At 30.6% G+C, this 15,862-nt stretch overlaps 1 pseudogene; it reads right to left on the bottom strand.

Moving 5' to 3' along the window:
• Positions 1–3,294: 3,294 nt before the first annotated feature.
• LOC143042954 (phosphoribosylformylglycinamidine synthase-like) overlaps positions 3,295–15,862 on the bottom strand; it is a 55,568-nt pseudogene continuing 43,000 nt past the window's right edge.

Genomic DNA, 15,862 nt, shown 5'->3' with positions numbered 1-15,862 from the left:
TTAGATTCCAACCCCTTCTTCGGATGATTAACATAAGTGATGTTAAGTTATTAAATGGTGCAAGTTGTTTATGGTGTTAGTACGCCATATTTACATATTGTTAATAGATTAAGAGAAGTATCTTCATAAAGTAGCACATTAAAGAAAAACATGGATATGTTTGCCCTTAGGGATTTACTAGTATTGTTGTAGTAGACTGATATTTGTAAAGAAAAAATAAGAGACATATGAACTTCAGAACTTAATGACAAAATTTTAGTGAAATAGATAATTGATATAAAAGGAAAACTAGCATTCAAGTAAAATTGAAATTGAAAGGTAAACAATGATGAGGATTATAATCATGAAATTAGAATAAGGAAACAATTATTTAAGGAGTTGAAAAAAGAATCTTAACGATGTGTTTTGTTCATAAGTAGTCATAGATTTTTTTTTAATTGTTTTAGTTTTAAGAGGTTAGTTAAGTTTTAAATGTATATACTATTTTTAAACTCAGATCTCAACATAGTCGTATGTAAATGTATAAAAGGGATAGGCAGTAGGTTTGAAATTTTAAAACAAATGAAAAATAGATATATAAAAAAGAAAGGAAATAGTATAAGGAAACTATATACTAATTTTAGAAAAATGTAATACATTACAGAGAACGACATTTTTTTCGCAATAAGGTGTTTTTGTTGTCAAATATGAAATGTAGAGTCAGTAACAAATTGCGCAAGAGGTAGTTAAAATTTTATTAATGGAATCTTAAATGTTGTTAATTTTTTGGTCTATATTTAACGTTAAGATTAATTAATGAAGCAAACAAAATAAAACTGTAAAAGTATTACAATTGGGAACAAAGTAACACATATAATATTTAGTATATATAATTTGTTATAGGTATTATGTAGGTGTAGGGGTTATAGAAAAGGATCACATTATATATATTTTTTTAATTTGTGAATTTTTAAATCTATTTTTTATGTCTTGTGTTAATAAACATATATTTGTTTTTATTATGTAGGATTTTAAAAACTTGTAGAAGTTGTATACGACAGTTTTCCCCTTTTATTTTTTTGTTTTGAATAGACAATTTAATATAAAAAAAAAAGAACGTATTTGGTTTAAATAGATAATTTGATATAAAAAAGAACGTATTGATTTATATACGTAGAAATTGTGAAAACTTAATTTTGCTAGGCTTAGATAACTTTTGGAACTTAAGGCGAGCTAACAAACTGTCAATTATCTGATTGATAAATAAAAAATAGGAAATTAAGGGGAAGTAAACAAGTTTTAGTTTGTCCAAATTGGGATAAATTTGTCAGTGGGGTTTAGGTGCGATCTTCATTGGAATAGCCATATTTTTGTACTGTTAATTAATTAAGAATATATCTTGGTTAGCCATAAAGAATGTTGTGAGTTCTGGTTCTAATGCCACGAACAATTTGGTAAAAACAAATGGTGTCTTCGCAATTGGTTGGAATAGATGTTACTGACAACAGAGAGATGTCTTCCTCCGTGCCATTGGTCAAGGACAAAACTTAACCGAATGCCGATGTTAACAGCCTCTTAAGAAGGACGAACCAAATAGCTAGATGCGTCAAATACTACGTAATGGAGATGATGATGACGACACTTGTACAAAGATGTGCGCCCTTTCCAGCAGTTGATGAACCTTATACTATGATGGTGACGAAAATAAAACATGAACTATGTATACCGAAATATTGAACTTATGATTCGAATGAACTATGTGTAAATATATCCATATATTGGACTAGAAGAATGTGATGAACTTATTATATCATGATATTGGACTTATAGAACTTTATAAACTTAGATATGTGGTGATGGTTACCGAAAACCTTACAATAAACTATTAGAATAACCTACAGGAAGAAAAAAATACCGTATTTTATTGAACTTTCGTTCTCTAAGAATTGGAGGCATTATGTTACACAATTGTGTACCATTCATTAATTATCAAGGAGTATTAATTAGGAATTTATTAAAAAGGAATTAAATAATTCAATGACAATCATGTACGCTTTGGACACTTTTAAATAACGATCTGTTCAAATATTATAGACATACCATGTATACCCTGCAGCCAATAAATGACCATGTCTACTGTGAAATAACATGTATCCTTCAGGGGTTAGTTTGACAATTAACCACAGACTAGAATTATCTAACATCCAGACTATTAAGTAACCGGCCATCAGCTATGGGCCGTTGTTAATGGACTACTGGACTATATAAGATCCAGCTTTGGACTTGAAGGGGACAGATTGGTACAAGAGATTGGTACCGGAGATTCCGCCAAGGTCTCCCACCTCGTGGGTAGGCTGGAACATATGCGCTTAATATCCGAAGTACTCTAACAGGAACGAACAGTTATACCACTATACGATCACGTGCCCGTGTGAGATACTGAACATTCGAACAATTCTACTTTAAAGACAGTTGTGAACATTCGAACATTTGAACTTTAGAATCTTTCTTGACTTTGTAATTACGTAATAAAATATATTTATCCATTAATGACTTCGTCACAATTATTCAAGAAAAAATGTATGGACAGATAGCCAGGATTTTGTTTCTAATAATAGTAATGAGGAGTAACAGATACAAAATAGGTACCCCACACACAAGCAAGATAATGGAATGACACATTCTATGATTTCTTAAGAAAACAGTACAATATATTTGGTGCTCATTGGAATTGTTTGGTGAAGATTTTGAGAAAGTTTCATTAAGTTCTGATTTGGGTGAAAGATACATAATATGTCATTTCAAAGTTAAACATATGAGTATGATTATGTTTAAGCTACACAAAATTCCATGTAACCGGTTAGGACCAGGATACAATGTGGAATATTTTCATATGGACAAACCAACTGTTCTAATTAGTTGCAAACCAACAAGACTTTTTATAAAAGCTACAAAAAAATGTTGTAAAAACAACTTACTTTAGTAATAGAGAGGTATAAAAAAAACATAATTTAATTTATGATTGAAACATTGCCTAGTCTCCTAAATGGCTTGATAAACCTTATATATATTAAAACACTGAAAAAATGTAAATTATAATGCATCAGTGTTTTAAACATGGACACGTGATCATACAATGTATCTGTAAGATGACCTTGGATGGTAAAATGAATGTTTAGAATTGACATATATAATTTAAATCATATTGACCTATGTTTAATGAGAGGAAGCTGTTATACTATCTGAGAAACATTCAAATGCCACGTTATATTTTAGTCAGTTGCTTTGTCAGAAATAACATTAATTAAATGTACCTGTTAGTCATTTTTGTGTAAAAAAAACATTTCATGTCAATATGAAAATGTGTTCAAGTTAACTACATGTTGTTTAATTTCAAATTATTTTCTGAATTATGTACATGACGATAATCTATTGTTTTTTTTTCAACATCTAATCTGAAATGTATGAAACAAATCCCTGAGGATGACATTGATTTTTTATAATACAAACTCCTTTTTAAATGCTATGTTATGTCTTTGTCACATTATTTGATGTTGTTTCTCTTCAACTTTTTCAAAACAACTTGTAAATTTTGCTGTTTTTGTAAACCAAAGCAAAAATACTAGAGTTAATTTCCCCAAACATATGGTATGCTTGGTGCTTCCTTTAATCAAAACAATTTAATAAATACAAAACTTTAAACTTTTATGTAGATCAGTGTAATATTTGAAATCAACGCACAAGCTATTTTTGTATATTGATGAATTGGATGAGTTTACTGTGCACTGATAATTCAGACCAATACGTACCTTTACAACAATTATAATGAGATTCATTAAACCGTACAAATAACAATTTTTCTACAATATCATTGTCATTAATTCATTCAAATAAAAATGCTCATAAAAATCTACATTAAACACAACCATAAATATCAAACTTGTTCAACACACCAGTCAAAAGCATTCTGGAACATTTTATACCATGGAGAAACATCTAATTTCTCCTTCATTCCAAATGGCATCCAGGGGCACTGCCACGGCAAGAAACATCGTTCAGGGTGAGGCATAATAGCTAAGTGACGACCATCCTCCGAACAGAGAGCAGCAATGCCATCTGGTGACCCGTTAGGATTGAACGGATACACAATAGTTGGATTTCCAGAATCATCGACGTATCGGACAGGAGCCAAGTTCATTCGTAACACATCATTTTGGATGTCTGGTGTTTTGAATATCATTTTACCTGTAAATCATACAAGAAATGGAATGATAGTTCAGTACTTCAGATAGTTCAAATTTAAATGTGTGAAATCATTAATGCAATTTCTTTATTATAATCAATAATACTTATTAACAAATGCCATGTCGGAACAATGTTAAACAAAAATAAAGTGACTAGAGCCTGATAAATTATGCTTAAAACAAAAAAGACAGCATGTTTAATATGTCAATTCCAAACATAATATCAATGGTGTAGTAAAAGGCCTCTGTTAAATTATAGCTAATTAGGTATCAATCATTTAACGTCAATGCAGGTATTGTTTTGTTATCTGAATCAGTTTTTTGTTCATGCAGAACAAGAACATTTCATTTCAACACTATTAAATTGAAGATGATAAGATTGTGACTTGGACATATCATCTTTACAACAGAATTTACAGGATCCATTGCACCTACATACCAAGAATTAATGGTCTACCATAAATACATGTCAATCGTCTAGAATTAATCTTTTATAAACCCTCTTAACATATTAGTTTAAAACATATGCTCTCAAATAACTTGATGTGCATGTAGACTGATGCAAAAACATAATATCATTAACATGTTTTCATAGAAGATCGTAAATTTTCAACATTGATACACCAAACTGAAAACTCTACATATAATTTTAGGTCACTAAAATATTATCAAGGGAGTATATATATATATAATGTATTTAAGTCAAAGATACTACATGACATTGTGGAATAGTCATTTTATTTTGTGTTCATCCTTGCAGATACCCCCTTTATACCCCTCATTGTGATGCATGGCTGCTAGTACAACTAATTACAAACTGGATCATAAAACATATTTTGATACAAATTAAAATATTTAATAAATTCTACGGTGTTAATGATACTATTGTTAAAAAAGTGGTATAAAACAGAGATATCTTCCTGATATTTGTCATAAGTGAGGCAATTATAACTATGAATTTACAATTACTGTGCAACTATAACTATGTATTTTAATCTCATAATTTTCAGAGGTTATACCAAGTTACCTACCTTCTCCGTGGGCACTCCAAATACCAAACACTGTACCTTCCATACCACGGAACATGATAGATGGACTTGTTTGAACTCTCACAGTTACAAATCTACACTCAAATCTGCCAGACTCATTATGGTCTAAAAATACACCTTGCCCTACTCCACTAGACACATTCTCTGAAAAGAAATGATATTAAAGCTTCATTATTCATGGTAAAATTAAATATGTCATCAAACAAACAGACTATTTACCAAACCATTCCTTCTAAAAGTCAGCTGGGTTGTAATGAATGCCTTCCAGATTTATACCCTCGGCTATCTAATCAAGAAGACACATGAAACAGACAATCTTTAGATACACCTTAACTCATTCTTAAAAATACATTTCTAATCTTCATCTTAAGCTACATTATCAAGTTTACTTTTATTCACTAGCATCAATACCTGGTCCTAAATTGGTTCCTGATAATAAATTCATGATCTGTATCTTGAGCTACACAATCAGGTAGACCCTTTAGGTGGTATCTATTACATAATCCTATGCCAATTCCCTGAAAATACTTTTCTGATCTTCATTTTTCATTATTGCTTTCCAAATAAAGTACATCCTTTTAACTTGTCATCCATTTCAAAGTCCTAAACTGATTCCTAATAGATAACTTTCAGATCTTCATCTTGAGCTAAACAATCAAGTAAACCAATTAACTGGTATTCATTAGTCATTCCTTAACTGATTCCTAATAAATACCTTTCTGGTCTTCATCTTGAGCTACCCAATCAAGTAGACCCATTAACTGGCATCCATTACAAACTCCTAAACTGAAAGTGTCAGGGCGATTCCTGAACTTTAAAAACTGTTCTCTGATGTTCTGATTAAATAAAATTGATGCTGCCCAACCTACAATAAAATATAGCTTACTATCATTTTCACAAATACAGGTATTATAATGCACAATAATGTTTCTCTTGTCTCAGTTACAATGGGGTGGTTTCTCATAACTCAATACTTAAACAAATGTTTTGCTATGTAACTAAGACAACAAAATGTGTGGCATTTGATATTGAAAGGTATTTTTCAGTACAAAATGAATTTGTTATTGTTTTCAACTGCTTTCCCTACATGGTGACCTAAGCCTCCAGATATAGTTCTTTCTGATTATAAATTCGAACTAGCAGATTCTAATTCATGTCCTTAAAACAGACTAAGTATTGATAAAAGTTCCCTTGTTATCTTCAACACACTTAGAAAACCTGAAGTATTTTTCTTTATAAAAAGATGACATTTTTAAAATTATGCAATCAGAGTCAAAAGATTGCCTTTGATAGCTGTGTCTAACATTCAATTGGATGGAAAGTGTAATTTCTTAAAATGACCTTCCATTTGTTGATTTCAATAGCAAAGAATATAAACGATCAGCAGTTGTTTATGATAGCAGAATAACTGTTGTCAAGTATCATGAATAGCAGTAATTTATTTGAAGATGAATACAGGTATGCCTTATAGCATATTTCTGGCCTCAATTACAGACTAAGTGGTTTCAGAGTTCAAAGACAATAGAGACAGATGACAAAGGATTGCAAAAGATAAACTAATAGTATAACAGATGAGATTATCTTTCCAATGAATAGCGGTAGTTCTTTCAAGCAATTTAACATTATTTTTATGTAAACATTATCTATCCTCCTCATATTGAGATGGTTACAAGATTACACAACCTTTTTAAAGTATGATTTTTAAATTACTCGTTGAACATATAATTGGAGTTGGAAACCTCAGACCATGAGGCATATATAAAAGATATGAATTCCTACACTTAAATTTACAATCCTTTGGTTATTTTAGGAAATTAAAAGAGATACTGATGTGTATTTCCATTTATGAGGGTAACACTAGTCATATTTTCAAAATTATAACTGAAATATGTTTTCTTTCCATACAAAACCTACCTTTAGCAGATCCACATACATCACCGTAGCTAAATCCACCAACAAAAACAACTCCTCTGAACTGATCAAGAGTTATCTTTCCTGAACACATATCCTGCATGTTGACATCCCAAACTTCAAAGCCTGCCATGTGTAATACAGCGGCCATTTCTCTGTCACTATTACTACCCTCCTCGCGTAAAACTGCTACCTTGATCGGTGGTATACCTAGTAAAATATTATGGATATCATGATTACATCAAACCACTTTTAAAAGCAACATTATAATAACTGATAACATTTGAAAAACTGTCAAAGCAAACTTGAGTTGTAATTTGAAATAACTCACATTCAAGCATATAAATTTGGATTAATTTAAATGGAAAACTATAATTTAGCTTTTTTATCCCAATTGTCCATACTTATTCCTTATATTATAATAAAATGAAAATCATTTTTTCTAGAGGTTGTTGTGTAAACATGGGCAACTAACTCACAAACTGAATTTCAAATCTTTCATAATGTAATGTAAAGTTTGTGCGTCACCAACCCAGCATCAGATTGAGAGATTTTATTTGTGGTAAAAATAATGAACCAATATCATTTAACACATGACATTTTGCTGAATTTTATTTCATTCTATCTTAAACATTTTTTCAAAGCTCTAATGGAATGCACAATTTTCTTTCTCATGCAATAGATTTGTAATAATATGCGCCTCTTGTTTTTTCCCAATTTAATCTTTCTTTGGACCAAAGAATCACTTCATAACATGCATTTGTAATATACATGAATAGATTTTCAACAGCATGTTTACAAACATTACAAAAGTAGTTTTAGCAACATGGTTTATCAAAGTGTATACCAAGGAAAAAATTACCTATTTATGGGTTTATTTTTCTCCCATAAGCAGGAAATTTATTGATTTTAAAACACAAATTTTGAGCTCAAATCAGTTTTTTTTGTATGGTTTGGTTTATTTTGTTTACAAACATAATATTTTAAAACAGTACAAAACAGAGTTACTGTTCCTTATATTCCCTTTTCTCAATTTGTCTTTATAGTTCAAAGATGCAGAATATTTGTTTATTCATAGTTGTATACAAGTTAAACAATGGCTGACTCTGTCAATATAGAACTCTTCAAAGCAATATACAGAATATGAAGCAAATAAATCTAATAATAAGTGTAAATTCATACCACAGAGAAAATATGTAGTACAAATCTGTAGACATATATATAATTCAGCCACTATAATTTATAAGCTAGGTCCGAAGTGATGGATTATCCTGTGTTTTATATACACCATCACACCACACGACCGGTGTAATTTTTTTTCTTTATATGAAGGGATTTCTTTTCTTACTACCATTTAAAATATTATCACTGTATATGTCCAACTATATATAAACATTTTGCTATAAATAGACAAATATTATTGCAATCTTAAGAATTTAATTTGATTTCTAAAGATAGATATGTCTTCTCGCATCATCATTTCTTCATTTATTCAAAACAAAAAATTAATTGATTCCAAACATCAAAATCTGAATCAAAAACATGAATTATATATTGGTCACAGGTTAGACCTTATTCATCTATTTATAGGATAGCTATTTCATACACTTGGTCTATTTATAGGTTAGGTTATTACACATGATCTATTTAAAGGTTTTGTTTACACAATGTTGTTACAGGTTTTCTACTAAAGTTAAGAGATGGTTTTTTTCTATTATTTGTTTATATAAAGTGTCTTAACAACTTTTATCATAGCAAAAGTACTTTTTATTCATATCATTATTTTTACTTTTTTTTCTCTGAACAGAGTTGTTGCTCCTGAATGTTTGAGCTCCAGAATTAAAGATTTATTTTTGTACATAGTACTTAATTCATAGATTGTTTCTTAGCGAAAGGATTAAATATTGTTCCATTCACCATCAGCACACTTTAACACTAAAATATCACAAAATAATGATACAGTTGTAATGAAAAGTTAAAAACAATACTACAGGAAGTAAAATATAAAAGTGTTGTTGAGTATATATACAGATCAATACACTATACTGTTGGTTAGGTCCGGAGTGATGGGTTACCCAATCAAATTCTTAATAGACCATTGCACAATTAGACCGGCTGTTCTTTTTGACTATTTCAAGACAATGAAATTAAAAACATTGCAGTGTTTGAAATATATACTAGGGTATTTTGCAATGGTCAAATTGAATAAGAGAATCTAAATTATAATTACCTTTCATAAAAGTTGATTGAACTGAATTTTGATTACTAATTAAAATGAGTGGAATAATTAACCATAATTATAATTTCATCATTCATCAAGTTACCTGTCACACCCATTCAAAATTTAATCTGTAGTTATATAATGCAAAATAACAAACATGACAAAGGAAGTAGCCCCATGCAGTTAAATAAGTGTGAAAAGGTGAATTAGAAATAGTATCAAGAGACAACCTCTATTGTCTTACTCATCTCCATAAATACACATGTAGGAGATATCATGAAGAGTACCTCTGAAGTGGTATGTATGTGGCATCTTATAACATCTTATTTCACAATTGGACCCTTTAATCAAACATAACAGAACAACAACCAAACAGCTGATCTTTTATAATTGACAACCATCTCTTATCTAGTCATTATTAAATTAAAAACTAATAAAACAAGAATATGTGTCCAGAGGATCAAAAATTTACATTTCCATGTTCAGTGTACTGCAAATATATATGTCAAAACCCCAATTAGACCTGTTTCTTAAAAGTTAATATCACTTTTTAGAGGTATTTTAAGTGTTAAGTTGATTACACCATAATGTACAATACTTTTATCCTAATATGGCTTAAATGAACAAACATACTTAGGCAAGACCAGAAAACATAAAAAAAAATCCTATTGAAGGTGGTGTCATGTTGAAGAGTCCAACCATGCAAAATCAGTTAAAGGTTTTAGTTCAAGATAGTTTATCATGTAATTGCAAAAACTTACTGTTTGTACAAGTTTAGTAAGATGTGAATATCTATTATCTCCCCTTTAACTAAGGTAGTGTTCACTGTGTCAAGATTAATCAATATCTGTTTAGCTGATTTGTGATTAAAATGCAGACAAATTCACAACTATCGGCTCTCAAGAGCCTGTGTCGCTCACCTGTATTTACTGATACTTTGGAAATCATGTAAAACAAGGTTAAAATCAAAATTAATAGTCTTACATATTAGATATCTAAGATATTAACAAAAAAACTGCAAATTTTTCGTAAGGGGCAGCAACCCAACAAACGGGTTGTCGGATTCTTCTGATAATTTTAGAGCAGATAAATCTTAATCTGATAAATATTTTTGCTGCCTATCAGATTTGCTCTAAATGCTTTAGTTTCAGAGATATGAACCAAAAACTGCATTTTACTGCTACGTTCTATTATTTACTATGTCAGCTATGATCAGACATTTTTTTAAACTAGATACCCTAAAAAGGATTATGACCAAGTATGGTTATATTTGTCTCAGTAGTTTCAGAGGGGAAGATTTTTGTGAAAGATTACAAAAATTATAAAAAATTGACAATAAAGGGCAATAACTCCTTAAAGGGTCCGCTGACATTCAGTATGGAGTAACTGAAAATTCAAAACTTTGGACAAACATATCTTTGTAAATACTATAGACAATAAAATTGAGAATGGAAACGTGGAACGTTTCAAAAGACAACAACCAACCAAGGAGCTTTGTATTGTAAATGTCTCAAAGTGAAGTGAGTTAATATACCAACACATACTTGGTGGTCTACCTCTGGGAACAAAACTGATGATTTCTGATTCAAACGGTATATGATAAGGAGGCTCTAGCCTCTCTTTCAATCCTTGCTGTTCCTGCTGTACACACTGGTAGTCTGTTTGAAAACGCTCTATTTGGAAGCTGGTTTCTTCCCAAATATCTCTGAGAACTGTCATGTCTTCATGCAATACCTCCTGTTTGTTTACCGATATATTTATCTGAAATGGAGAAATAGGTTACTGACATAAACATTTATATTTACTAGAGGATATAAATTGATCATTTTATTTCTTTTGTCTTCCTATAGGTTTGAATTTATGTATATCTATGTTCTTTCTCTATCTCTTATTTAACTCTATTTCATACCATTTTCACCATCAAGCTGATTAAGAAATTAGATCTAGAATTCTCAAAACATTATTTGGATTCATTGATTAATTGATGTTTAACACCACTTTCACATCTGTTGTTTATCCAATGATGGTCAGATTTTATTGGTGGTTGAAGCTGGAGTGCCAAGAAAAAATACATTAGCCTTCTGTAAAAAAAACTGACAATTTTAAAGATCGAGATGGAGCTTTGGTATTCTCTCAATACAACAGGATCCATGGAAACTCTCTTCCTATTATAATATAACGGTAAATGTAAAAATTACGAGAGTAACACAGTGAAGATCAACTATTAATCAACATGCAACAAATCCCTGTCATTTAAATAATATAACTGTGACCAGGAGACCATGGCATTCACCAAATCGCTTATGTCAAATGGCTAACCATTATGGTGACTTGAGTAACACCAGTATCACTCAGAATACAATTCTACCTTGACAGGTAAGTTTGTATTTAGCCTATAAAATACTTATTTAGCCTTGAGAATTGAAAGGTCAGTTTATCCCATTCATACATACAATAGAAGTTGATAAATTTGGCTTCATGCCATTTACATTGTCCAAAATTAAGGTCACTTTATTGTTATTGTGATATTGTTAAAGTACAAAAGAATCCTATATTCTGACCAATACTTAAAACTTTGTGCATCTTGATTTAATTGTTAAAAATCTGTTAATTGTTGAATTTTTGGGGTTATTTTGGCCTTTTAATTGCATATTTCTTTACATGGTAGTTTTTTTTCAGATATAAAAAAACTATCTGCTTGACTTTATAGAAATAGACTATGCTTGCAGGTTATATATTACACTGTCTTGTTTTTTGTTTACACCAAATCTGACAGATTATTATTAGTTGCAAAATATTTTAGGCTACTAGGCTAATGAAACCTTTGGATACTATCAGGAGTATTTACACAGTGATTTGTTCAGAGACATGGAAGTGAGTTCCTCACAATAACACCGTTTGGAGTTCAAGGCGCAAATAGTTAGCAAAATGACTTCAGAATATCCTCATTTATTAAATTAAGGTTTTAATCAGGTTCTTCAGGAGTCAATTCAACACATTATTACCTTTCTATACTTACCTTTTTGGTATCTTTTGTGGAATGTCCAATAAAAAAACATGGAATATTTCCTAAAGAAAAGGCATCTAAAATTTCCTGTTCATTTTTCTTTGATAATTCAAATACAAAACCAAGTTCTTCAGCAAATAACAAATCAATGAATGGCACATCTGAAAAATAACAATAAAGCATATCCTTTTATATTTTCAACTTTCAATGTTTTTCAATACTTTTTATTACCTAATACTGCTTTTTATTGAATTTAATTATTTAATCTTTTAGAAACCATCATAAAAAAGTTCTAATTCTGAAGAAAAGGAAAAAAAAGGAAAATAATATCTTATCTTAATTGTTACAAATTTCATCTTCATATAAAACTTGGGACTTGTATACTAACTTTTATGATAGTCCCATATTAAACCCATCAAATATATAGCATTAGAAACATTCAATAATTTGCTGTGTAGAAGATCTTCTTTAAAAGCTGTTGTTATTTTTTGGTCACTTCCTCACTGAAAGGTATAGTTTCATATATTTTAGGGTGATAAACTTCATTTTATGAATATTTCTGACGAGGCAATGCTGATTGCATCTTGTATCCCTGAATTTAGCTGACATTAATGAGTTCAACCATACAATGATTTCTTTGTACATCACTGCTATTAGTCACAAACTGAGAAGTGACAGGAACCATCCCCCTAAACATGATTGGCATTCCTTTTATTTTACAAAAAGAAGGACAAGAAGGCGCTACAAAAGGAGGAGCCGTTACAATTCAACATACATCAGCTACTTTTCAATAATGCTAAATGGAATTACTAACCTTCCACATTTATATCAGTAATGCAAACTTGTCTTACCAGAATCTCTACACATTTGCTAATATATCTCCCAATATTACATGTAAGCTCCATCCTACTTTAATCATAAGAAATATCAATGTAAAATATATCATACCTGAATCACAAGAAATGTCAATGTCTAGTCCACAGTTACCAGCAAAGGACATCTCTAAAATACATGTTATTCATCCTCCATCACTTATATCATGACCAGAAACCAACTTCCTGTCTGAAATGGAATGGTCTAAGTGGTTAACAATGATATTCCTGACTAATACAGTTTTGGTCTTTGCACCTTTTCAAATAATGATATTATTTAATTTCATAACAACCTCTTATGTAGTTGGGTCAAATTGTTCTTGAAGGGCAATTCACTACTACAGGGGAGCTAACGACATGGATTACTCATGTAGATCTTGCACAGTATGTAGTAATTTTGTAAATGATTTTCCATTTATAACATATTACCTTCAATACAACCAAAAACTATGTAATTAGGGAGTTCAAAATGTCTTCCATATTTTGCTATATGTTAGGAACCAAGGTGAAAGAAGCTAGAGCATTTCATATTCTATTACTTTAATGTAACTCATAACCTATTTTTTTTATTTTCAAAAGAATAACATGTATTATGTATGATAAATGTTTTGTAGTTTAAAGTCTATTTTCACAATTTTATTCAGGGGTCAGCTGAGACCCCCTCAAGTTGTGCGTGATTTTCTTTCTGCGTTAAAGACCCCTTGCTGACCTTTGTTGTTATCTGCTTTTTGTTCAGATTTGTGCCTCTTTGACATATTTCCTGTTTCCTTTTTGAAATTTTACTATACATACATATGCATGCTCTGTTAGTAAACCTACCTTTGATAAGTTTCTGTGTGAGATTGAAGGCACTAACAAACATATCCGGGTCATCTAGGTCTGGTGAGATGTTACCTAACTGACCATAACAATGAGCTAACGAAGATCCTCCTAACCTATGTTTACCACAACTCAAGTCTATGTACAGTAAACTGCCTACAATAAATAGATATTCATAACAAAATTTGACCTTAAAGCCAAAAATCATTTGATCTGCAGAACAAGAAGCACTTCCTTGATTTACATTCAAACACTGCTTGTATAATATGTAAACGGAAATCCTGATAAACCAAAGCATACTACATATACATTTTGTATATAAAAAAGGCCGTTAGTTTTCTCGTTTGAATTGTTTTACATTGTCATTTCTGGGCCTTTTATAACAGACTATGCAGTATGGGCTTTGCTCATTTTTGAAGGCCATAAGGTGACCTATAGTTTTTAATTTCTGTGTCATTTTGGTCTCTTGTGGAGAGTTGTCTCATTGGCAATCATACAACATCTTCTTTTTTATATATGTTCCAGACCATATGAGTATGGTCCGGACCGTATACGTATACTCATACGGTCCGACCATACGCGTACGGTTGGACCGTATGAGTATACGCATATGGTCCAGTAAGAGCTGACCATACATGTTGTTGGATCATATGGGTTAAATTTAAACAAACATTTATTTTTAGTTTTATAAATTGTTATCATTGCAATTAGATGGATAAAATGAACAAATGAACAATTGAAATTAAATATTTGTTTAATTGTATATCTGAATCCTATTTTGGTATTCTCGCCCAAGGTGACACTTGCTACCACAAGTAATGTAATATATTTTACAATTACATGTTTGCAGGTCATTCATGTTCCTTTGCATTTGCATTTTTTTGTAAAGTTTCTAATATTCTAAAACAATTGTCCTCCCACATTATGTTTACTTCCGATATCGTCAATTTAATGATTCAATTAATTTATTACTGATCGACATGCTAAAACAAGATAGTAACAGATTTAATTAGCGTGAATTTTCTAAATAGTTAAAAAGTAAGGTTTTCATTTCAATTACAATTGAACTTTTCCATATTTATTTGAGAGTTAAGTTATGTTGATCTGTTACATGCATTTGTAACTTATAAACTTAAGCAACTTCTTAATCATATTAATCACACCGTACGCGTATGGTCCGACCGTATGAGTATTTTGAAAAAGTATGCATATGTTCCAGACCGTACGCGTACGGTCCAAATACTCATACGGTCTGGAACATATACACTAAACATTAAGAATCTTGTGTTTTTCCTGCTAACTGCTTCATCATGGAATTTTAATTTCTAAATATTTTCTATCATCATGCATATCATAGTATGTCATTATGGATAATGAACCTTGAATATACATTTAATAATGTGATACATGACTGAGAATACAAAGGTTTTCATTAAATGGTACAAGCAGGAAAGGAATGTAGTTTTCAATAAGTTTGATTGCAATCATTATCCTTCCATCATAGTATTTGGTATTTGAATGCCACCATGGCAATATATTTCATCTAAATTTTTGTAAGGGGACTAGTTTAAAGCATAGAAAGATTGGTAGAACCTACTTGAAACTGAGATGAAACAATATTTGAAGGATTTTTAGTTTTTCAAACTATGAAAACTAACCTTGACCATCTGGACATTTGAGATCTGGTGTAACAGTGGCCGTTATATCTGGACATCCTGCATACACTGATATCACCAAAGTACCTGTAAATATACATAATA

The sequence above is a fragment of the Mytilus galloprovincialis genome, chromosome 8 (assembly GCF_965363235.1).
Source record: "Mytilus galloprovincialis chromosome 8, xbMytGall1.hap1.1, whole genome shotgun sequence".
NCBI lineage: Eukaryota > Metazoa > Mollusca > Bivalvia > Mytilida > Mytilidae > Mytilus > Mytilus galloprovincialis.
This window is presented reverse-complemented; position numbering and strand designations above follow the sequence as displayed.